Source organism: Dipodomys spectabilis, unplaced genomic scaffold (genome assembly GCF_019054845.1).
Source record: "Dipodomys spectabilis isolate Male_0828 unplaced genomic scaffold, ASM1905484v1 ptg000290l, whole genome shotgun sequence".
In the NCBI taxonomy this organism is placed as follows: domain Eukaryota; kingdom Metazoa; phylum Chordata; class Mammalia; order Rodentia; family Heteromyidae; genus Dipodomys; species Dipodomys spectabilis.
The window spans coordinates 197,501-222,904 of NW_024870967.1; the positions used below are offsets into that span (position 1 = coordinate 197,501).

At 54.7% G+C, this 25,404-nt stretch overlaps 1 long non-coding RNA gene and 1 other non-coding gene across 2 annotated transcripts; both read right to left on the reverse strand.

Annotated features, from left to right (window-relative positions):
• Nucleotides 1-3,842: 3,842 nt before the first annotated feature.
• Nucleotides 3,843-3,995, reverse strand: LOC122126907. Its single transcript, XR_006151036.1, has one exon. It is a non-coding gene; the product is annotated as a 5.8S ribosomal RNA (ribosomal RNA).
• Nucleotides 3,996-6,483: 2,488 nt separating this feature from the next.
• LOC122126905 lies at nucleotides 6,484-25,171 on the reverse strand. The gene is made up of 3 exons (XR_006151035.1): nucleotides 25,158-25,171; nucleotides 11,965-11,970; nucleotides 6,484-7,129 (listed from the first exon to the last, which is right to left on the reverse strand). It is a non-coding gene; the product is annotated as an uncharacterized LOC122126905 (long non-coding RNA).
• Nucleotides 25,172-25,404: the final 233 nt, after the last annotated feature.

A 25,404-nucleotide genomic window follows, 5' to 3' on the forward strand; every position in this document is an offset into this window, starting at 1 on the left:
GTTCCCCTCCCCGGATATCCTGCACACAAGATGGCAGTCCTTGTGATATCTGAGCTGCCACACCACACCACACCACACCACACCACACTGTGGCAGAAAGTTCCTCCTATGGATCATCTGGCCTCGGGAATTGACTCTCTCCCCGAGCCGAGCCAAGCCGAGGCCCCTTTTCCTTGGGAAAGAAGGATATCCATGAGGACAAAAATAAGACCGAAAACAGAGCAAACTTATCCATAAGACAGGTAGGGCACAAAACCTTTTGGCCGGTCGGTAAAGAAAAACCCCAGGCAAAGGCTCACCGGCCGGGAGGTGCCAGTGGCAACCCATCATCCGTCTGAGGTGCTGAGCGAGGGGGCTGAGACCTGAGGATAGTGGTTCATAGCCAACCCGGGCAGGAAAGTCTATTTGAGACTTTTCATCTCGATGGGTCACCCAAAACGCCAGAAGGGGAGGTGGACTTGGGGGGAAAAGCCCTAGTGAAGATTTCCTCGGGGCTGAATTAGTACCGTGTCATGCAAGAGCAAGAGCTCCCAGAGGACAGTACTGTACCTCTGGTTCCGGGCGGGCAGAACCTGGTGCAGACTCATTATGGTGACAGGAAGAGAAAAAAAAATCCCAGAGGTGGACTGGGCTGGGAATGTGTCTTAGCGTGCTTGAAGCCCTGGGTTCAATTCCTCAGTACCACCTAAACAGAACAAGCCGGAGAGGGGCTCGAGTGGTAGAGCAGTGACCTTGAGCATAAAGAAACTCAGGGACAGTGCTCAGGCCCAGAGCCCAAGCCCCAGGAGTGGCCAAAAGGAAAAAGGAAAAGCAAATGACGATAATAATGAATTAAAACAACCTATATGTATGTGTATGTCAGAACTCTCACTACCCACTACCGGGTAGGTGAGGACTGACTGACTGAGTGAGTGACTGACCCGACCCGTGTTTTGCCCCTCCCGCCGCCCCATCCACCTTGTCGATGGCGAACGCACGCCATCTAGTGGTGGTTTTGTGAATTGCAGTTTTCTCTCATGAAATGCATGAAAAAAAAACCGCGCACTGACTGACTGAAAAAACTGGCCTTATGTCCTTCTCTTCCAGGCCCAGGCTGGCTGGCCCCTAGAGAGACTGCCTTCTTTTCAGAGAAGGGGTGGGGTGGGGATGATGATGTGCCTCGTTGGAGTATGGGGCCCATGCATAGGCAGGCAGGCAGGCAGGCAGGCAGGCTCGGAGTGGGACCGTTGTGTGTTGGAGCACCAGTAGCTCAAGCCCCAGGATTGACTGGCAAGTCGAGAGGAAACGGAGGGAGGGAGTGCGGGCGGGCGGGCGGGCGGGCGGGAGAGAGAATTCAAACAGAGAGAGAGACAGACAGACAGACAGACAGACAGACAGACAGACAGGGACAAAGAGAGACAGACAGAGAGAGAAATAGAGAAACAGAGAAACAAGAGACAGACGTGGTGAATTGGTCCGGCTGGCCTACATGCTCTGTCGCATCTGATCTTTGAGTTTCCTCCCTCCCCCGCCCCCCCGCGCTTTGGATGTGTGCACGTGCGGGTGTGCGCACACAGAAACACGGAGATGCCCTCTGCCCCCTCTTCCTCTTCTCTCCTCTCCAATTCCCCCCCCCCCCCTGCCCCGGTCAGGCACCAGAAATGAGATCCCTCCTCTTCGCCTATTGCGTCGTCAAATACAAACAAAAGGCAGTGTGAGATTCAAGCAAATTTGTTTTATTTTGTTCCGAGGGTAGGGTTGTGAATTTTGATGCGGGGGGGGGGGCAGGGGGCGGTGGGGGGGGAGGCAGAGGTCGTGGTCGAGTAATCGCCTGCGGGGGAGGTGAGGATGGACGGTTATGCCACCTGCATACGTACACACCGACGGGGCAATGGATGGCTCGCGTTCTCCTCTGGCTGTCTGGTTTCTGCTGAGTGCTTCAGGTATCACCATCTGGTCAGGAAGCAGGGGTTGGAAGATAAAGAGATATTAAAGAGAGATTAGGAGCAAGCCCGAAGGCGGGGGTGGGGGGGTTGGGGAGTTGAGTGGAGGGGAGGGGAGGAGGAGAGAGGCGGATCTATGGAACGAACGACTCCTCCCCCTCCCCTTTCCCACCCCCAACACGACGGCTGTCAAAACCCTGCCCTCCTTCCTGTCGTCACGGTTACGACAGAGGAAAGACAACTGGTCGACCGCGGTACCGCCAGGGCGCGGCGGGAGGGAAGGAGGCCGCGGGCGCCCCTGACCGGGGCCCCAGAGACTAAGTCCAAAACGGGATGGACAACTGGTCGACCGCGGTGCCGAAGTGAGGAGGGAAATGGGTCAAGTCCCCGCGTGGCAACTGGTCAACCCGATTCATCTCGGAGAGAAAGACGGAGGAGGGGGCGCTCGGGCAGCCACCCTCTCCACCGCGGACGGGTGTGGGCCGGCGTATGGAGAGACGGGGTGGAGAAAAAGCGAACGGATGGACGGGACCGCCCGTCTCCATGGCGCCGGGGACGCGGAACGGGAGCCACCACCCCCGGTCCCACCCGCCCGACACCCCCGACCCCCCCTCCCGCTGGAGCGGGTGGAGGGCGGGTGTCGCGCGAGCAGGTGGAGGGGTCGGGAGGAACGGGGAGCGGGAAAGATCCGCTGGGAGACCACCGGCACGGCTGGACTCGCGCCGCTGGGTTGAATCCTCCGGGCGGACTGCGAGGACCCCACCCGTTTACCTCTTAACGGTTTCACGCCCTCTTGAACTCTCTCTTCAAAGTTCTTTTCAACTTTTCCTTACGGTACTTGTTGGCTATCGGTCTCCTGCCGGTATTTAGCCTTAGATGGAGTTTACCACCCGCTTTGGGCTGCATTCCCAAGCAACCCGACTCCGGGAAGACCCGGGACTTGCGCGCCGGTGCCGCTACCGGCCTCACACCATCCACGGGCTGGGCCTAGATCAGAAGGCATTGGGTCTGCCACGAGCGGCGCCCAGGAGTGGGTCTTCCGTACGCCACATTTCCCGCACCACGCCGCGCGGCGGGGATTCGGCGCTGGGCTCTTCCCTGTTCACTCGCCGTTACTGAGGGAATCCTGGTTAGTTTCTTTTCCTCCGCTGACTAATATGCTTAAATTCAGCGGGTCGCCATGTCTGATCTGAGGTCGCGTCTCGGAGGAAGGAAGGCAAAGGGCAGTGGTGGCGCACCTGAACATCGTCCTGGCCCGGCGGACGGGCTCTAGTCGCACTAGGGAGGCAGCGGCAGAGGCGGTGGTGGCAAAGGGGGAAAGCCACGCCCCCGCGGCACGGGAAGGCCCCGCGGCCCGACGACCGTCCAGGGGACGGCGGGGGTGGGACAAGAGCCAGCACAAGAGGGGATGGACGTGGACAGGACCCGGGGCCGGCACGGCAACGCGGGCGGCACGCGGGGAACCCTCCCCGGGGAAGACGCGCGCGTCTGGCGGATGGCACGACCGCGGCGTCCCGCGGGACCATCCACCTCGGCGTGCGAGTCCGCGGGGCACGGGGGCCCACAACGCGCTCGCTCGCGGCCGGCGGCCGCAGCACGGGGCCGCCCTGACCCGACTCGAGCGCCCAGCGCGAAAACGTCATCCCCCAGTTCGGGCACCGCGGAACACAGTGCGGGGCGGGACAGACAAGACCCGGCCGCGGGCTCGTCTCTGCGCGGATACCAACCCCCCCTTCCGGGATGACCGCTCGCTCACTCGCTCGCTCGCTCTAAAAGCCAGACGGGACTGCGAAACGACGACCGCCAGAGTCTGAACTTAGGGGGATGGAGGGCCCCCGAAAGGTGGCCCTGCGAAGGGACACCCCCAGCCGCGCCACCCTGCGGGGCAAGGCAAATCCTGGGGGGCGATTGATCGTCAAGCGACGCTCAGAGAGGCGTAGCCCCGGGAGGAACCCGGGTCCGCAAGTGTGTTCGAAGTGTGGATGATCAATGTGTCCTGCAATTCACATTAATTCTCCCAGCTAGCTGCATTCTTCATCGACGCACGAGCCGAGTGATCCACCGCTAAGAGTCATATGAATCGGGTCGTGGCCCGACGCGGGGCACACGCGGCTGGAATGGCGCTGTTTTCCTGGTCCCGCACCCCCAAACCCGAGAGGGGAGAGGAGGGCGTGGGCGGGTCGCCTCCGGCCGGCCAGCAGAGACAGAACAAGAACGAGATGGAGGGGGTCAGACAGACGAGACACGGGGACGGGGACGCCCGGTGCCACGGCCACGCCAGCGCGGGCGGCGCGGCGGGCAGGCGCTCGGACGCCCCCGACCCCACAGGCGCCCCAGGGGTGCCCACCCCCAAAGCCCGGGCTGCGGGAGAAGCAGCCTGCCCGCAAGCGAGCGTGGGCCTCCCCAACCCGGGATGGGGGCGGAGTCTTGGAGAGACTGGGGACCGGCCTCCCCACGGGCCCGCCGCCCCGACCCCTTGGATGGACAGGCGACCCCCGATGGGTCTTTAAACCTCCCCACCGGCACCCGATACCAGGTACCTGGACACGAGAGGGCCGATGAGCGAGGTAGGGGGGCAGCGACGCCCGGGAGGCGGCCGCCGGACACCCTACCCACCCCCGAGCTGCAACACCACCAGCCCCACCCGCTGCCACTCCCCCCATCCACACGGGGGAGGGGGGTGAACGGAGCTGTGGGACGCGGCAAGCCCGGTAGCAGGGGCCACCCCGCCAGAGGCGGGGTAAGGTGCCATCGCGGGGAGCCGGTCCCAGACCGGGCCACCGAGGCCGCGGGGGGCGAGGGCGGGGCGGAGGGGAAGGCGAAGGCGGACCGAGAGGGGGAGGACGGCGGCCACACACTGGCGAGGCCGAGACCCCCGACCGATGTGCGAGGCGCCCAGTGCGGGAAAGCCAGTGGGGAAGGGGACTGCCACGAGGGCGCTCAGGCAAGGCGAGGCAGGGGCCCGAGGCGTGGTGCCCCGCGGTGGCGCAGGACGGGAGAGGAGCGCGGGGACGTGGGGAGCGAGCGCAGAGACGGAGGCGGGCCGACAGGGAAAAGCGGACGTGGCGGCAGCCCCTAGCAGCTGGGGAATGCGATGCGCCATGCGGGCCCGGACGCGGGAGGGGTTGGCAGAGCAGGGGCAGAGGGAAGCTGGTGATCTGGACAAGGACGTCCGCGGAGGCAGCGGGGGGCGGGGGGCGACACAGCGGCAGGGAGGGCCCGCGGGCCCGCTCGGCATCAGCGGGACGGAGGGCACATGCCCATCCACTCCTGGCCACCCGGGCCCGGAACCTGGTCCCACCGCAGCTACCCGCAGCCGGCGGGCGACACAACCCACCCTCAACATGCCTTAACCCGGGCACCGGCTCGCCTACCCGTAGCACGGGCGCCGCGGGGACGGCACCGCAGACAGCCACACCCACCAGGCTGACGCCGGCCATGCGATCCAAGCCGGCATCTCTACCGCTCCTTCCTTCCTTCTCTCGTGCCCCCTCGCCAGCTCACCCGTCCGAGGCCGCAGGAAACATCGGGATGGGGGGAAGGTCCTCACCGGCACAGCCGCCCCGGGAACGGGCGGGCCCCTCCTCCCAGGCCGACCCCAACATGCGAGAGCGACCACACGGGGACAGAAAGACAGCCACGGCGACGCGGGAAAGACGACGAGGAGGAGGAGCTCCGAGGGACCGCGGCACCGGCAATCCCGGCAGATCGCCGAAGGCCACCCTCGTGCTGAGCTCGCCGCGCGCGCGCGCACGTGCGTCAGTGCTCTTTCCATTAATGATCCTTCCACAGGTTCACCTATGGAAACCTTGTTACGACTTTTACTTCCTCTAGATAGTTAAGTTCGACTGTCTTTTCAGCACTCCGCCAGGGCCGTGGGCCGACCCCGGCGGGGCCGATCTGAGGGCCTCACTAAACCATCCAATCGGTAGTAGCAACCGGCGGTGTGTACAAAGGGCAGGGACTTAATCAACGCAAGCTTATGACCCGCACTTACTGGGAATTCCTCGTTCATGGGGAATAATTGCAATCCCCGATCCCCATCACGAATGGGGTTCAATGGGTTACCCGCGCCTGCCGGCGTAGGGTAGGCACATGCTGAGCCAGTCAGTGTAGCGCGCGTGCAGCCCCGGACATCTAAGGGCATCACAGACCTGTTATTGCTCAATCTCGGGTGGCTGAACGCCACTTGTGCCTCTAAGAAGTTGAGGGACGCCGACCGCTCGGGGGTCGCATAACTAGTTAGCATGCCAGAGTCTCGTTCGTTATCGGAATTAACCAGACAAATCACTCCACCAACTAAGAAAGGCCATGCACCACCACCCATGGAATCGAGAAAGAGCTATCAATCTGTCAATCCTGTCAGTGTCCAGGCGGGTGAGGTTTCCCGTGTTGAGTCAAATTAAGCCCCAGGCTCCACTCCTGGTGGTGCCCTTCCGTCAATTCCTTTAAGTTTCAGCTTTGCAACCATACTCCCCCCAGAACCCAAAGACTGGTTTCCCAGAAGCTGCCCGGCGGGTCATGGGAATAACGCCGCCGCATCGCCAGTCGGCATCGTTTATGGTCGGAACTACGACGGTATCTGATCGTCTTCGAACCTCTGACTTTCGTTCTTGATTAATGAAAACATTCTTGGCAAATGCTTTTGCTCTGGTCCGTCTTGTGCCGGTCTAAGAATTTCACCTCTAGCGGCGCAATACGAATGCCCCCGGCCGTCCCTCTTAATCATGGCCTCAGTTCAGAAAACCAACAAAATAGAACCGCGGTCCTATTCCATTATTCCTAGCTGCGGTATCCAGGCGGCTCAGGCCTGCTTTGAACACTCTAATTTTTTCAAAGTAAACACTTCGGGCCCCGCGGGACACTCAGCTAAGAGCATCGAGGGGGCGCCTAGAGGCAAGGGGCAGGGACGGGCGGTGACTCGCCTCGGGGCAGACCGCCCGCCAGCTCCCAAGATCCAACTACGAGCTTTTTAACTGCAGCAACTTTAATATACGCTATTGGAGCTGGAATTACCATGGCTGCTGGCACCAGACTTGCCCTCCAATGGATCCTCGCGAAAGGATTTAAAGTGGACTCATTCCAATTACAGGGCCTCGAAAGAGTCCTGTATTGTTATTTTTCGTCACTACCTCCCCGGGTCGGGAGTGGGTAATTTGCGCGCCTGCTGCCTTCCTTGGATGTGGTAGCTGTTTCTCAGGCTCCCTCTCTGGAATCGAACCCTGATTCCCCGTCACCCGTGGTCACCATGGTAGGCACGGCAACTACCATCAAAAGTTGATAGGGCAGACGTTCAAATGGGTCATCGCCGCCACGGGGGGCGTGCGATCGGCCAGAGGATATCTAGAGTCACCAAAGCCGCCGTCGCCGGCCCCCGGGCCGGAACTGGGAGGGAGCTTACCGGGTTGGTTTTGATCTGATAAATGCATGCATCCCCCCCCCCCCCCCGGGAGGGGGTGAGTGCCCGACGGCATGTATTAGCTCTAGAATTACCACAGTTATCCAAGTAGGAGAGGAGCGAGCGACCAAAGGAACCATAACTGATTTAATGAGCCATTCGCAGTTTCACTGTATTGGCAGTGCATACTTAGATATGCATGGCTTAATCTTTGAGACAAGCATATGCTACTGGCAGGATCAACCAGGTAGGGGAGCGCGGGCAAGCCCGGAGGGCCCGGGAACCTCCCCCGTTCCTCCTCCTCCCTCCGGAGAGGGGGGGCGGGTGGGGTGGGGAAACGGGGGTACAGATGACACCGGGGCTGGTGAGCGCGCTGGAACGTGCCACCAGGTGGCCGACCGCCGGCACGTGGCAAATCCGGGCGAGTGAGGGGAGAGAGAGAGCGACACCGGCGAGCGACAACGGGGGGCTCTCCTCCTCACCTCCCCCGACGCCCGTCGTCGCGGGCCGACAGAACAGCGCGCTCAGGCGGCACGGCCGCACGGTGCCCACACACCACGAACCCGACCCCACAACCCCCCCACCTCTTTCCCGACAGGGGGGGCGGAAGGAGCGGAGAGGGAACACGGGCAAACCAGGGCATCCATCTGTCTCTCCACGGGGACCAGACGTCAACGAGCGTGAGCGAGGAGAGGGCAGAACCCCAACCCTCCCTCCCGGCCAGCAGGCGATGGCAAGGAGACGACGGGGAGCCAACGAGGGGGAGCGAGGGCGGCGAGGCGGATCCCGGGTCGCTGCACACCGGAACGACCGGGCAGGCCCGACTGGCCCGAGAGCACACACGAGGGTGGGCGCGGAGCCGGCGTGGGAAGGGAGGGAGGCACGGACCTTGATCCAGGAGACCGATGCCACCGACCAGCGAATGCCGGCAGCGACCGGGAAGACTGACACGGGTGGGCCAAGCCGGCCACCAACTAGTCCCAACTGCCACCATCCAGGACGGCGGCGCGGGCACATGGGCGCAAGCAGGCCACCGCGCGGTGACGAGCAGTAAGAGGAAGAGTACGGAGAGGGCAGAGGAACCCGTGGCCAGGGAGGGAAGGGCACCGCACCGCACCCAAGCGCGAGGGCTCCGCATCACCGACACCCCGCCTGCTGGCCCGGCGGGCACAGGAGCGGCGGCGCGCACACATGGACGGGGAGGAGCGCAAAGCCCCTTCTCCGCCCGGAGGCGGCGCACCGAAGTCCACGGTCCAGCCGGCCAGCCGGCTGGGTCGCGAGTGGCGCACACCCGAGCGGCCATAAAGCCAGGGGCGACACACACAACGCAACGCACACCACATGGCCACGGGGTTTTTCTCCACCTCCCTCAGAAGCCGGCCCGAATTCACTCGCTCGCACGGATGCGGGGGCCGAGCACACAACGACCCTCGCCACCGCGGACTGGCCGTGCCGGCAGGGGGTCGGGGTTCTGCGGCGACGACCCATCAGCGACAGGTCACCGGCCAACGACGGCAGCCGGAGGCAGCGGCAGGGACCCCGGGAGGTGGGCGACACCAAACCCAACGCACGCGAGCACACTCACACGCAGACACCGCCGGCACAGAGCAGACAGGGCCAGGCACGGGAACCAGGGTTGCGCCGGGCACGCGGCGGAGACACGCCAAGAGAGAGCACAACACCCCTGATCCGGGACAGGGGCGGGGACGAAACCACATGGCTCAAGACGGAAGAAACGATGAGGGCAAGCCTACGCAGGGCGAAGCAGGAGGGAGGCGCGGGAACCCGGGACAACCGTGCAGGCACGCGAGGCGGCGCCCAGTGGGAGGAGGCACGTGACGCCGGCTTCAGGCCCTCGGACGGCCAACTCCCGAGCGAGGGACGCACGCGGGAATCTCACCACCATCGCCCCCGTGGCGTACTGGTAGTCCCGCTGGCAGGAGCCCTCACGTCATGAGCAAAACGATCCGGGAAGACCCTTCAAAAGCCACCGCCGCCGCGACGACGTGCCTCCCCCACACTGGGAGAGCAGCCTCACGAGCTGAGCACCATCTCCCTCCCCCCCAAGAGAACACCACACAATGCCCAACTCGACCATCTGCCGGTGGCCGGCCACCAGGCCAAACCTGTGAGGATAGCGGAAGGCTGATGCGGGTGAGGAGGGCATGCCGGAAGCACAACAAGAAGAGCAGTGGGAGGGTCACCGGGTCGGGTCACCGGGGTGAGAGGCGAGTGAGCAAGCGGCCACCCCCTCACACGGGCGAGTGGCGCAGCCGCAGACCAACGGGGAGGTGAGACCTTTCCGGGCACAGCCGACACGCCAGGTAAACGAACGCGGGATCTCACCACCCCCAACTCCGGGGCGGTCCCTCGCAATGCCTGGGACACCGAGCCGGCCCACCAGCGGACCGGAAACCCCCACCGTGGCAGCGGCGGGCCCCCCCAAAAGAGGCCCGAGAGGGAACAGGCAGCTCGCACACACCTCAAAGACCCCGTGAACGTCCGCGGAGCTGCCTGTGCCAGCAGGGCCCCACCGCATCCATCCACACTGCCAGGCACAGGACCCATCATCGACCGCCTCTTTTTCGGCCGCGTGAGCAAGGGCCCATACACACCGGGATCCTCGGCTCCGGAGGGCCAGAACCCCCCTGAGCGGCACACCACCACGGGCACAGCGGCCCCGGAACACCGCGGGGCCCAGCGCCCGCACAGCACCATCATCACCAATGGGCGGCGGCCCACACAGACGCTCGGGAACAGCGTTGCCAGGGGCCGGAAGGGGAGGGGGACGAGACCCCAAAAACCCCACGGCACCCCAAGCACGAGGCCGGGAAGCCACACACCACACGCCCTCGCATCGTGACCCGGCATGGGCTCCAGGCTCCGCCATTCGACACACCGCACGCGAGGCAGGGGCGGGGACGGATCGGGAACGTCCTCCACTCACCACACCAGACGACGGCCAGGGAGAGGCCCCGCGGGACCCTCCCCCAGCTCGGAGGGGGGAGGCGCAGGCACGCAGTTACTGACGTGGGCACCCACTAACGCTCAAAAGCGGGACAGGGAGCGGCAGGGCCGCGGGAGCCCATCGGGTGCGGGCCCCCACCAACCCAGCAGCGCACGCCGCTTCCCGAACGAGGATCGCTAGAGAACCTCTCCTCACTCTGAGGGTGGCCCGCACCCAACACCGACGGGAACCCCGCCGGGACCAGCACACATCAGAGGCGTCCATCCTTCCCACCACGGGGGCAGGGAAGGGTGGGGCAGGGGGGTTCTGCGGCAGCAGCAACACCAACCCTGGTCAGTCGGCCTTGCCGTGCGGGGCCAGAGCAAAGTCGCGCACACGGGCAGAAAGCCCGCACAGGCCCGGCTCACCTCCCACTGCAACATCTAAGGTCCCCCGGTGCAATAAAAGCCAGGTGACACGGCAGGGAAGACAAGCCAGGACCAGGGCGGCAGCTCATGCTGGGAAGCCACCACCCAGCACAAAAAGGGAAGAGCGCTCCTCTGGGGAACCGCCTCGACCCCCCCAGCAGAGATGTCAACCTCAATGGTAACTTCTCACTCACACAAGCCCCACGAACCCAAGGACGGCCGGAACACACCACGGGCAGCAGGCTGGCACAAGGCAGCGGACAATGCCAGGATCGGGAACGACACAGCCACTCAGCCTCAGGCACCAGAGAGAACCGACCGGGAGCGTTCCGGGAGCACCGCAAGAGGGCAGAGCGCGAGGCTCGGCTTTTCACACCACACAGCATGGGCAAGCACGGAGCACCGACCCTCCCTCTCTGCGGAGAGAGCCGACCCCCGTGCCGATAACGAGTCACGGGAAGAGAGGAGCAAGATCAGGGTGACCCCCTCCTCCAGTGTGTACAAGTCCCCGACCTCACGGAGAGGGCAGGGAGAGCGCAGCCGGACCCGGTTGCCGCACCCCTGCCTCCCCGCATACCACCGGCGCCTGCACGGTGGGACAGTGAGGGCAGGGGCCCACGGGCAGAACAAGAAGAGCGTTCCCATTCACCATGAATGTCCGTCCCTCGCCTGGCGCAGCTTAGGCCCGGGCCCGAAGGAGATCGCAACATCACCACATCAATCACACCGAGGGGGTGGAGAAGACAGCCACATGGCACTCTGGATGCGGTGGCCCAGGAAGCTTGGCTCCTGAGAGGGGCCAACAGCCTGGGATAAAAGCGTAGCAGGATAGACACCCTTTCGTGAGTAACGAGCGAGGTAAAAAGAAAAAAAAACGAAAAAAAGAAATGAAAAAATACCACGGGCTTAAACGTCCCTGGCACTCGGGATAACCAGGACACCTCTGCTGGGCACAGGACCGAAGAAGCTAGAAAGGGAGAAAAGAAAAAAAAGAAAAAAAAAGCCACGGACAGCGCTTGGGAGTAGCGCAGCTCAGCGGCCGACCAGGCCTGCCATCGGGAAGCGGCAGGTCGGGAGAGTTGGAGAGCTAGGGGCAATAGGAGAAAGAAAAAAGAAAAGGAGCCACGGAGATCGGGCGTGCCCAACGGCAGAACGGGGATGCTGCACACGCCCAGGCAAGGCAGGACTCGCCCCCCCCCCTTTTCTTCCTCAAGCCAGCCACGGCGAGGGAAGCACACCGCGCGGGTCTACCTACGCACCCCAGGCAACCAACCACTCTCCTCCTCGGCGTGCCGAGGCAAGGGCCAGAATCCGGCACCGGGAGCGGGGGAGAGATCAAGGATGATGGGACTCACTCAGCTGCCAACCACCAACCAACCACCACCACACCCACAAGCCACCACAGGGGCACAGGGCCTGCTCAGGGCAGCGGGAGCCCAGGGTGCAGGGGGAAGGACAGGGGGACCCGGACCGGGAAGAGATGGGAAAGGCCCGGCACACAGCATCCGAGAGAGCCCTCAAAGACCTGCTGACAGCCACCGGGACACAGCATGCCAGCACCCTCCTGCAGGTACAAAATCCTCATGTCTCCGTGCCAAAACCAGGTCCCCAACACGTCCCCAACAGAGCCAGCACGCACACACCCGGGACTCCCGGGCTCGGGTCCCCGACTCCCGAGGTGCTCCCTCCGCCTCGAGTTTTCCCCTACGCAGGGCCCACCGGGCAAGTCCCTGCAGATGGTAGGTAGGTCCCGGCCCCGAGGCTCGCCTCGGCCGTGCCCACGGCTCCTCCCACCGGAGAGGTCTGTCCTCCGGCTGCCGGGGCCGTGGAGGGAGGCCACACAGGGCCGGCGACCCAGGCCCTCGCACCCGGCATGCGCCAAGCGCTCACTCGGAGGTGACTCTGGGGAGGGGGGGTCAGAGTCCGGGCCGGGACCGGCCCCACCACCTATCTGCTCACCCAGGGACCCTCTCCCCCGACTCCCGAGACCTCCCTCATACTCTCCTTTTTTCGCCCTCAAAGACCAGAGTCCAGGGAGGGGAGGAGGACAAGGCCTAGGGCCCAGACAAAACTACTGGTCGACCCGACAAAGCTGCCACCCCCGCACAGACCGGACACGGAAGAGAGAGCGGCAATGCATGGCCCTACCCCGCGCTCGCCTGCGGGCGCAAAGTCCGACAGAACAGCCTCCCCGGTCCCACCATCTGCCTGCCCGTCTTTGTTTTTTTTGGGGGGGGGGTTGTTTGTACGTTTTGTTTTCTTTTTCCCCCAGGTGGAAACCAGAAAGGAAAAAAAAAAAAACTCCCAAAGATGGGTCGGCTCCAGCAAGAGAGGAGCCCTCGGGAGGCACCCCGCTCACTTGTGAAAGTCCGCCACTCGCCCTCCCCACAAAACACTCCCTCCCCCCGCCCCCACCCGCCACCCTTCACAGGCAGGGAAAGGGCAGGGGGAAGACCAGAGAGAGGTTTCTTCTAACACACAGAGAGTAGGTACGTCACGCACACAGGTCTGGAAAACCACGGTGACAGGGCAATGGGAAGCGTGAGTCCACTCATCCATCACTGAATGACAGGAAAGCCAAACGAGAGCCGCTGGCTGGTTGGGGAAGGAAGGGGAGGTGGCACCCGTGTGTCGCTTATCCCCGGGCACCACACCGGACGGAACGACCTTCTCACCGGTTCGTACTCTAGCCTGTCCAGACAGCTAGCCTTTTCTAATAGGCTCTGCCACTCTCTCTGAAGCAGGATTCGGGGCATGAGGCGATGAATCTAAACCCTACACACAGGCGTTGGAGGGTAGAGGCATCATCACTCACATGCCTGTGGTGGAGGACCTGGACCTGAGCGTGGCGTTGCACAGTGTGTGTGTGCGGGGCTGGGGGGAGGGCAGGTAGGGAACCCTAGGAGGAAAGACAGGGAGAGACGAGGAGCCCCGGCCCAAACAGAGTGGAGGCATCAGAGGGGCGATCCTATCTCCCGGGGGCGAAGCACGGTTAGAACCCACAGGCCCGGCGGGCGTACTTCTCTTTGGAGTTCGCACTGGGAACATACGCAGGCACAAGTGCCCCAGCACACACATCGCATCACAGACGGGTAGAGAGGCAGAGCCAGGGAGTCAGGCATGGCAAACACTCTATTCCGTCAACACACACACACACACACACACACACACACACACACACACACACACACGTTACGGTGTGTGTACAATATCCACAAGGTAAAAGTTTATTCATCTGTTCCCCAAAGAATAAGAATAAGATTATGTCAGTTACAGGGAAGTAGATCGATGGACTAGGAGCACGCGGGGGGGGGGGGGGGGGGGGGCTGCCGGCGGCGGAGAAGGACCTAGAACAGGTGATGCCAGGGGAAGACAGACCGGTGGAAAGACAGACGGACCGACCGACCGACCGACCGACCAACGGCACGGCACGTGTTTTCCCTCCTATGTGGATGCTAGACCTAAACTATAACTGGACATGGTAAGCTACACAGCACTCCGGGCAAACAGAGTGTGTGTGCCCCCATGTGTGTGACACACATACTGTCCTTTTGTCAGAAGGTGTAACTTCTCTGAGCATTTAAGATATTGCAGAGAAGACATAAGATGTAATATCCATAAGTGGCATGACTGTGAAGGTATTATAACAACCGGACATGTTAGGATTAAAGCTGGAATTAGGAGGACAGAAACGTACCTGTCCTAACGCTTTTGGTCATTATTACAAGTATATTTGGTTTAGGATCTTTCAAAACACATTGATTTATCCTTCTGGACACGATGGTCTATGACCACACTAGTAAATAGCCACTTCAAAGCCAGATCATCGGTTGGATACGTTTCAATTGGTTTATATTGCATCCTCCAATATTTTTTTCTTCTTTTTATTCTATCTTCTCACTAAAGATCCAGTGGTATAAAGCTACTTTTATTCTCTTAATATTCCATAACTGAAGTGATCTGCTTTGTTTTGCAGCTTTCTCAGCTTAATTCACTGAGGCCTATTTAGTCACACATGATGAGAGGTCCAGAAACATCTTTGGGGCCACGGATGGCTTTTGTAAAGTCCATTTGGGGAAATAGCAAATATAATCTACCATGTCCTAAAATGTAACAGATTATCTCTATGGGACCGATAGAAATATCCAGATGTGCCCTGTCAACAGCCAGTTATTTTAATTTACTTAAGGGAAATCAAGTGAATAAAAGTCTATATAGTTCAAGAAATTTTATTCTGATACCTATATAAAAAGTTTACCTGAGTAGGTGAGGACATTTGTTTATATTGCAAGTGATTCTAGAGAAGACAGAGAAAAGAGAATAGAGGGGGATTGTCCCTTGCTGTTGGGTGTGGGGTGGGGTGGAGAAAATAAGGGAATAAGAAGGCCACAGATTGGATTATTAGAGTGAAAAACCGTGGTGAAAATGGAATGGGAAGCAAGTTTACTCACCAATCATGTAATCATTGTCCTAGTTCTCCAGACAGGTTGTAATCTTCTTTTCAGTATTGGTGCTCCAGCCACTCTAGAAAGCATACATGTAAGCTTCCACTGGCGCTAGACTTTCCATACTAATTGTAGTCTTGCGCGTCTTTTCACAACCCAGCTTCTCAATGCCATAATAACAGATAACTGGGGAGCCACATTAAAAAAATAGCCTTCCATGGGCTGGGAAGGCGGCTCATTGGTAGAGCTCTTGCCTTGCATGCCTGAGGCCCTGGGTTAGATTCCTCAGCACCACATAAGCAAAAAGAAAAAAGCTTGGAGTGGCGCTGTGGCTCAAGTGGTACAGTGCTAGCCTTGAGTTGAAGAGCTGAGGGACAGCATCCAGGCCCAGAGTTCAGGTCCCATGACCGGAACCTCCCCCCCACAAAAAAAAATAGCCTCCCAGGAAATACAGGAGCCATTTAGTCAGCTTGCCCCACCCACACCCAGAAGGGAAGATAGAGGGTGGGTGTTGGCCTAGTAGGGAGGCAGAGTTCCACAGGAAACTGAGATAACTTTTGTTTTGTAAATGTAGTCATGGCAACGACTTAGTTGCAGTGTTGCTTAGGACCTTTTAGAAGAAACTGGAATTCCAAGAAGAGAAGGACTGTTATCAGGAAATCTAGGCAGGAAGCCTCTCAGAGAACTACCTTTTGCAAAGGCCAAGGCCTAAGTTAATGAGTGTGTAAGATAAGAACACTGCAAGAAAGCAATCTTAAGGTAGTGTTCTATACAGAATATATTAATAGACTTGAAAAATACAAGAAATATCACATGGAAATGATTCATACAAAACAAAAAATTGAAATGAATTCTTTATTTCTTCTTTTCTTCCTTACCTTTTTTTTTTTTTTTTGGATGTGAGGATTGAGCTCAGTGCCTGGGTGTTGATATTTACATTTTCACTATTTTATTTTTTCCCCAAGGCAGCTACTAGTATACATTTTTGGGCAACAGCTCCACATGTGGTTTCCTGGGGAATCCTTAATCTCACAGTAGACTAAAAGACTACCCTGTTAGGCCAGCTTGGAAACGACCCTTAGATTTCTCTCAGCCTTCTAAGTAGCTGTGGGTTACAGAGATGAGCCAGCAGCATAAGGCTAATGGGGCTCATTTTGTACAGGGGAAATTGTCTTTGATTTGGAACTGGAAAGCTGTGCTATGTATCTATAACAACTGTAGTTTCAGGTCTGTTGAAGGTTTCCTCAGGGCTGATTAGTACTGTGTAATGCAGGACCACAAGGCGGGCAGAATCACATGAGACGGCACTTTATGGTGCCAGTAAAATCAAGAAGCTCTCACTACCCGCCAAGTGTGATGGGTATTCCTTCCTTTCCCTGCCCTCGCTCAGAACAATAGAACGACAGTGAGCAAACTCCATCTAGTGTCCACTTTCTGAAAATACCATGGTTGTGAATTCCAGTTTCCTCTCATGAAATGAATGAATCAAGGAAGGGTGGGGGTGGGGCACTGTAGGAATTGAGATTAAAAATAATCATTGCAGGCACCATGAGACCAAAGTTTGAATTATAAGATTCTAAGGTATTGTATGAGAAAGACAAGAGTTTTGGCTCAAGGAATTAGAAATAGAAAAGAAAATGCAATCTGTGACTAAACAGGAGAGAAAATGAGAAAATATTGGTTTGAGTTTTGAATGTGATTGGTTAATTCTATTTTGAATGGTGAAGGCCAATACTCCATTTTAACTCCAGCTAAACTATTGTATTGTAAATCTTTTTTTTTGTGTCGGTCGTGGGACTTGAACTCTGGGCCTGGGAGCTGTCCCTCAGCTCTTCAGCTCAAGGCGAGCGCTCTACCACTTGAGCTACAGCGCCACTTCCGGTTTTCTGGTGGTTTATTGGAGATAGGCGTCTCAAGGTCTCTCCTGCCAGGGCTGGCTTTGAACTGCGATCCTCAGATCTCAGCATCCTGAGTAGCTAGGATTACAGGCCTGAGCCAGCAGCGCCCGGCTTGTAAACCTTTTAACTTATGCTTCTGTAAAAATTACAAACAGATGCTAACCCTCATAAAGGACACATTGTTAATTCCTCCAAGGGACAATCTGTCTTTATCTCTTTCTTTACTGTGTGGCTACACCTAAGCGTCTGGGGCACTATCACAGAACGTTTTATTTATATACGACTAGTTTTCTACCAGTTTTGAGCCACAGCACCAATTATGGGTGTCTCCCGCCAATGGTGGCTTTGAATCATGATCCTCCGATGTCTCTCAGCCATCTCAGTACCTAGGATTATAGGCTTAAGCCATAAGCACCCAGCTCAGAGACTAATTATGTTTACAGCAAAATGTACATTTGGAACTGAGAAGCTACAGTATCTAAATGATTGAGGTCGCAGCTCTACTACAGATTTCCTCAGGGTGAATTAGTATTATATTATGCAAGAGTGAAAACTGGCAGATATCAGTACTGTCCTGTGTGCTTCAGTCAGGCAGAACACGGTGCAACCAAGGTATGGTGCCAGGATAATCACTGATATGCCAGAGTCCAGCCATCACCAACGTTCTTCTCCCTCTCTAGGCAATGTTATGGTGAGCACTCGCCACCTACTGTCCATTTTCTGCAACTACCCAGGTTAGGAATTCCAGTTGTCTGACAGGAAATAAGCCAGAGAATTCTTGTGGGTCCAAAGGTGGGGTAAAAGGCAGGGCACTGTAGGAATGCAACAGAGTTCCACAGAGGTGCAACCACAGAACTCAGTCCAAGATTTGATTTGTCTTCTGGGCTGCCTGACACTCTCCACAGATTATTCAAAGCAGTGGTATTGGTACCAAGCTAGGTAGCAGAGCCAGAAAATAAGCAGTTCCCTCTCCCCCTTAGCCAACCTCCCCTCACACTTCACAGAGAATAAGAAATGGAGGAAATAAAGGGAAAGAGGGGGCAATATGGGTTATAGATTGAGGTATGAAAAGCCACTTCAGTTACCTAAAAACTGACATTTCATATGCCTAAATAATAGCAATGATCTTCACATAGTGGTGACATATGATTTCAAATTAATTTATTGTCATATGATTTCGTGAAATTTTATCTCTTGAGAATACCGATGGAGAGAAAAGGTAAGGATAAGGAAAATCTCTCTAACCTTATTGCTTCTGGCATAAACATTTAACATGTTCTGGAAAGGAATTACTAGAAAATACAGTACATTTCCAACAGAGAAAGAATTACACTATAAGTTGAAGATATGGCATCATTGAATGCACAGCATTAGTAATGCATGCATGATGCCTAGGTTTGAGATAAAGACATACTAATGAAATGTTACACATACAGTTTGTATACACAAACTGTATACACCTAATAATAGGATATCAAAATATATACAACAAATACTGCCACAGACATGGTTTGGGGATTGATGAGGAAGGAGAGAAATAAATAGAACAAATAAGGGCTGGGAAGATGGCTCAGTGGTAGAGCGCCTGCCTTGCATGCCTGAGGCCCTGGGTTCCATTCCTCAGCACCACATAAGCAAAATGAAAAAAGACGGAAGTGGCGCTGTGGCTAAAGTGTTAGAGCCCTAGCCTTGAGCTGAAGAGCTGAGGGACAGCGCCCAGGCCCAGAGTTCAGGCCCCACAACCGCCCCCCCCCCCAAAAAAGAGAAAAAGTCAGCCCGCCATTATATCACACCTGATCAACAATAGTACATAAGTCCGAGTAAGGCTGACCCAAAATCCCTCTTAACTTCAAATCACATGACTTTTCTTCACTCATTGCCTTTGCAATAAAACACAGGCCAGAGGATCCATGCTAGTGCAGACTCTGACATCAGGTCACAAGAAGACAGACAGGTAGAGAAATCTGAATCCCACCTTGCTTTTGTCTCATTCCTTTTCACTGTGAAAGGGCCTTACATGCCTTCTCCTGGCTCTAGCTACAGTCCTTTTCTCCCTCTCAAGGACCAGCTGCAAGAGCACACTGAAAAGGCTGTGGGTCTTTCCTCAACATGACCTCCTCAACAGGACCATTAATTGACCCCTACTAAGCATGCTGTGATTTTCAAAATCAATGACTACTTAGATAAATTTCAAGTGCCAATAAGATAGTAAAGAATTTCTAAATATAGTGATACAATACTTAGTAGTTCATGAGTTATGACAAAGCAAACCAAAATCTGTTTTTATTTAATTGACATGCTTGTGTTTGGCTTTGCCACTCATGCTTTAGGTTGACCTTGAAGTATGGGATGTCTACAATTATAATTGTTTTTAAGGTGGAGGTATAGCTCATCAGTAGAGAATCTAACTAAGGTCCTGTTAGCAAAATGAGTCCCTTCCCATAGCTTTAGTCCATTCCCTCCCTTCTCCACAGCTTAACATACTCCCTTCCTAAGCAACGCTAGGCCCACATAGTAAAGGCAGTACATAATCAACTTCCAACCCCCTTTACCTTGGGATGGCACTTCTCTGGGACCGATACCACCATATAAGGCAACAAGAACCCTTAGGGTGAACTTCAGGTTTGGGCAGTTGCAGGACCCTTATCTACTAGGTGGATAGGAGGCATAAATCCTAGTCTGACATGATGAAGTCCCTGGCCCACATGTGGACACCAGGGTCTCCACCTCCTAGCACCTTCTAGCACCTCCTACACCTCCTAGGTTATATAGGTCACCCCAAAAAATAACCGGTGCTTCTTCTCATTCCTCCCTTGGGAGAAGGAGTCTTGCAGGCACTCTTTCCCCACCAATAAACCTTTCTTTGTTCTCTGTACCTTGCTGTCTGCATGGTTATCTGGCAAAGTATACTTAATATTAATTTTGCCATCAGTTCCTTTCCAAACACTGGAAAACCAAAAAACCAGACATCTATTTCTATATATGTGTACATATATATGAAGGCATGAAAAGGTCAACAAGTGTATTATCAGTCATTACTTCATTTACAAAGAAATGAAAGCACAGCACAAATACATCCACGAATCTCTCCTTTAAAAACAGCTTTGATGTTCTACACAATCCATGCAGATTTATGAAAAATACATATTTTAACATGTACCCTTTCATGTTCCTGTCCAAAAATGAATCTATTTGTCAGCGTGAAGAATGACAACATTTACTATCTGACCGGGCACTAGGCAACCTAATTTTTATTTCCTATATATCCCAAACTTAAATATACCAGGAAGTTATATTGCACCACCACCACCACCACCACAAAAGCTTAGATTTTCTCTGAAACACAGAATCACATTAAAAATTACCTTACAATTTTTCCAAACTTCAGTAGGTGGTATAAATGCTGCATGAATAACAAGCTGGCTATACATAAACTGAGGCCCCGGTGGGGCTTTTGTGTATTTCCTTCAACACTAGTTCCTGAAGCCCAGGGATTCCATTCAATGGTAATGCTCGCGGGTTCTGGTCTCCATGGTGATTGGGCCCTGCATTCCCTCACTTCTGGGTCTGCATTCCCAGTGAGCCAATCTGTGCGACCAAGCCGCATCTACTGACCCAAGGAGAAGCCAATTCGCTGAAAAGCCTGGGATCCCGCAGGTTGCATGGACCTGTAGTGAATAAAGCCTCACGCCACCGTGCTCTCGCTTGCACATTGGCGGCACCGGGGTGCAGAGCCCAGCCTGGTGCTTGCGGGGAAGGGTGGCCTCTGGGCTCGGGGTAGCGGGGACGTGAACTTGGCTGGCTCATGTCTGGGCACGGATCCTGTTCTAAACTTGTGGTAGAGAATCAGAAGCGCTGAGCAGCAGGCACAACTCTGGCCAAGGCCTTGGTGGCACCATCCCAGGAGCTGGATCCGGTGAGTCCACCACACCATGCCTTATGGAAACACCTGGTTAGAGGTGACGGATCCTCCACTGCCCGGTAAGCCCCACTGCACATGCGCAGCCCTGCCCCCCCTCCACTCCCCCCAACCCCCCGCCCCCGCGTTGCTGGAGGTCAGGGTCCGGATTCGGTCCCCTAGTCAGGGTTGTCAGTGGCCGGTGCTGGGTGTGGTCGACAGGACCCGCAGGGGGAGCCGCTGGGCAGAGAACTGGGTCCTTCCGGGGCTCTGTGTGGACCGGCTCCGGGGGCGTTCGTGGGTCATGGGAACCAGGGTTCGGACCGCAGCACCTAGCAGCAGAGCGGGACAGCGAACAGTATCAGGAGATGGAATGGCCCCCAAGTGTGCTGGGCACCCACACATCGTCAAGCCGCCTTCGTTGAGAGAAAGGCAGGGAAAGGCAGAGCAGCTTGGGGACAATCTTTCAAGAAATAACCGATTCGGTATCTCGTTAACTGTCATGGGAAAAGCTGCATAGATGAAATCGGAGGCAGGGGCTGGGCCACCGCACCCACACCAGACCGCGGTGCACGCAGCTTCTACGTCCCTCCTGGCCACCTCCTTCCGCTGCACCCTCCTCCTCTCCTTTGCCCTTTTATTAAGGGATGATGAGGATGACTCTTAGTGGAGAAGGACTGTCCTGAGAGCAGCCCAGGCCTCCAGGGCCAGGCCATTCCACGGGCTGGAGCTGAAACTACTGTGGTGCTCAGAGCCTGGGTGCAGTGAGCGCTGTTTCCCGCCAGAGGGCACGCTCAGCGCGTGGGCATCATAGGGCCCAGGGTGTAGTGAGCGCTGCTTCCCGCTAGAGGGTCCTCTGGGAGCGTGCACATGCTAGGTTGTTCTGTCAGACTCCCTTCTCAGATAATGATTAGGAGAGTCACAATTAGGTTTGCTTCAAATAAAACCTAAAAGGAAATAAGTTCCATGCATGTATTATAATGAAAGGACTTGAAAAACAATTAGTATTGACCTGTTTTCTGTATGTTAAAGGCTGCTTGGATAGGTGAGGTGAACTAATGTAGGAGAAGTCAGGGTGATAGGGTTAGAATGGGGTACAGAGAAAAATGAAAAGTAGTGAAAGTAATTTTCATGATAGCGAGTACATATGAACAGACATTCCATGCTAATAAGTAGGTGATGAATGGTTGAATTAATTCAGATCATTCATGTGACTTTAGGAATATCAAGGTATAGAGATGAATATGGTTCTGGGGGTAATAATTTTCAGCATTATCAGAGATTAAGTCTTTGCAGGTAATGAGTGTAGTTATTTTACACTGCAAGAATAATACCAAACCCACAGCAGCTTCACAGGCTATCAATGTGAGAATATTATTAGGCAATGTAAAACACGGAGTAAAATGTGTGTTCAAGATTATTACAGTGAGCCAGGAGCTGGTGGCTCATGCCTGTAATACAAGCTACTCAGGAGACTGAGATCTGAGGATTGTTGTTCAAACCAGCCCTGGCAGGAAAGTCAGTGAGACTTGATCTCCAATAAACCACTAGAAAACCGGAAGTGGTGCTGTGGCTCAAGCGGTAGAGTGCTCACCTTGAGCTGAAGAGCACAAGGACAGTGCCTAAGCACAGAGTTCAAGCCCCAGGACCAAAAAAAAAATTTTTTTTAAAGTACGCTATCATAAATAATGATGATATTATACTGTCAAAGCAGAGAGGAAGAATGTGAGACCGGATACATCAGAGCTCAGCATGCAGAGTAGCTACCATTACAGGCATGAAACACCAATGCCCAGCTTAATAAGGAATTTGTTATTATAGAAATACTTAAGTAATTGTACAAAGAATTTCAATTCAACATATGTTTGTGAGTGCAATGTGTCATTACATTTACAAATAGTATTTTATGAAGTTGATGTACAAAGGATTTTCATGTCCATACTTTAGATCATGAGTGCAATGCATGTGATAGATGTCACCCGTTTTATCATTCTTGTCATCCCTTCCCCAGCCCCCATCACCTGTTTGTCTAGTTCCATTTTCACACTATTTACATTGACTATCATGGCTGCATTCATCTACCTTTCCTTTCTTCACTGGTCTACCCCATTTTCCTTGACATTATCCTTCCACCCTTGTCATGCTATTCAGGTGTTCAAAGGAGTTACACCATTGGAATCCTTCCTGAATATACTATACTATAGTTCATGCTTTTGTGCAGGGTCCTGTTTTCCTTAGAAACAGCTATTATTCCAAGATCCATGACTTAGTGTGGGGTCAGGGTCAACATTTCACTAGTATGTTTCCCTAGGTGGTCAGATTTCTACCCAAGATAGAAGTCCTGTGGGTTTTGTTGTTGTTGTTCTTGTTTCCCCAAATCCTTGCATTTTCTTTTTATTTATTTCTTGCTCTTTCTTTTTCTTTTTCTTTTGTCAGTCATGGAAAAACACTCTGGGCCTGGACTCTGTCCCTGAGAATTTCAGTTCAAGGCTACCGCTGTACCACTTGAACCACACTGCCATTTCCAGTTTTCTGAGTGGTTTATTGGAGACAAAAGTCTCACGGACTTTCCTGCAGGGGCTGGCTTTGAAGCATGATCCTCAGATTGCAACATCCTGAGTAGTTAGGATTACAGGCAGGAGCCACCGATGACCAGCTCTTTGTGTGTGTGTGTGTGTGTGTGTGTGTGTGTGTGTGTGTGTGTGTGTGTGTATGTGTATGTGTGTGTGCCCCAGTCCTGAGAATTGAATACTGACACTTGAATTCAGGGCCTGTGTTGTCTTTGAGCTTCTTTTTTTTTGCACTCTGCCACTGGAGCCACAGCTCCACTTCTGGATTTTTTTGGGCAAGTTACTGGAGATGAGTATCACAGATTTCCTGCCTAGGCTGGCTTTCACCCTTATTCTTCACATCTCAGCTTCTCAAACACAAAGATGGAACTTTAATAATAGCAAGCTATCATGTGACAGATGCCAATATATTAGGTTTGCTAGACATACTACTGAGTTCTCAATATCTCTAATGTGAGTTCAGACCTCCAAAACAGCAAGCAATAAACCATCATGACTGTCTCTGGGAATATACAATTTTTAAAAATATTCGATTACCAGCTGGGTGCCAGTTACTCACATCTGTAATCATCGATACTCATGAAGCTGAGATCTGAGGATTGCAGTTTTAAGCCAACCTGGGTAGGAGTCACTTATCTACAATAAGCTACTCAGAAAAAACTGTGTAGTGGCTCAAGTGCTTCAATGTGCCTCAAGTGGTAGAGTGCTACCCTTGAGCACAAACAGGCTCAGGGACAGTGCCTAGGCTCAGAATTCAAGACTTGGGACTGGAAAAACATTCTTCCCAGAGCCCCCACAAATAACAAATAGCTTCCTTTATAACGAAGGCTTACATTAACTATATTTATTCTCTGTACAATAGCAAATGCCACCTTATATTCATAAATCAAGACTTACTTCAAAAATTCTATTTTGTAAAAATAGAAAAATGACAAATTCATAAATCAAAAGTGGCTTACGTTAAATAAAGAAGTTTCCAGTTAAAGGAAGAACAGTCCTGGAGCTCAGAATTCAGGGCTCAGCAGGAGACTTGCTCCCACAGACCTAGGACTCACCTGACCTGTGGCTTCTCATATCCAGGAAGTCCAGAAGGATGTTGTAAATGATCATGAGGTTCATTAGGAATGTTACCAGGTAGGGAATAGTGCACTTGATTAAAGTCAGTAGAATTGGATGGGGTGATAAGCCGGGCTCAGGGCTCCTTCCCTGACCTGAGAGTCACCTCGGTGTGGTGTGACTGACATAAATGGTCAAATGTAAGCTGTCTCTAGTAAATCAGAAATCTTGATAAAAATCATTTATCAGAAGTGCAGGTAAGGGAACTAGGATATTTTTCTATCAGTGCAGGACAGAAGCAATGGTGTTTTTTAAACATTTATTATTATTATTGTTATTGTTATCTTTAGGTGGTTGTACAAAGAATTTTCCATTCTACAAGACAGTATATAAATACAAGTTGTCTGACAACATTGTCACTCATCCCTCCTAGCAATGGTGTTTTGAACAAGAAAAAATAATGAGTCAGCAGTGGTAGAATGCTTGCCTTGCAGGCATGAGGCATGAGTGGGGAGGTGCTGGTAGGAGGCAGATAGTGCTGGGATTGGAACCAGAGTGAGGAGGGGCAGCTGCGAATCATGGCAAATCTGGGAACAGGAAGCCAGCGGGGCAACCTAAGGACATTCACCCACCAGGGCCCATGAGAGGGCCACATCCAGGGCACTTGCAAGCAGGCAGGAGGGACCAGGACACTGCAGTCCTGGAGAGAGCCAGTATGGACTCCCACTAGTGTGTCCTGTCCCTACTGACTGTCCAACAATGCAGCCTCACTTTATTCAGAAGGCACTGGGGAACTAGCTCAGGCCCTGATGCCCTGCCAGTCCCCAGTGCCTTCTCAGGCC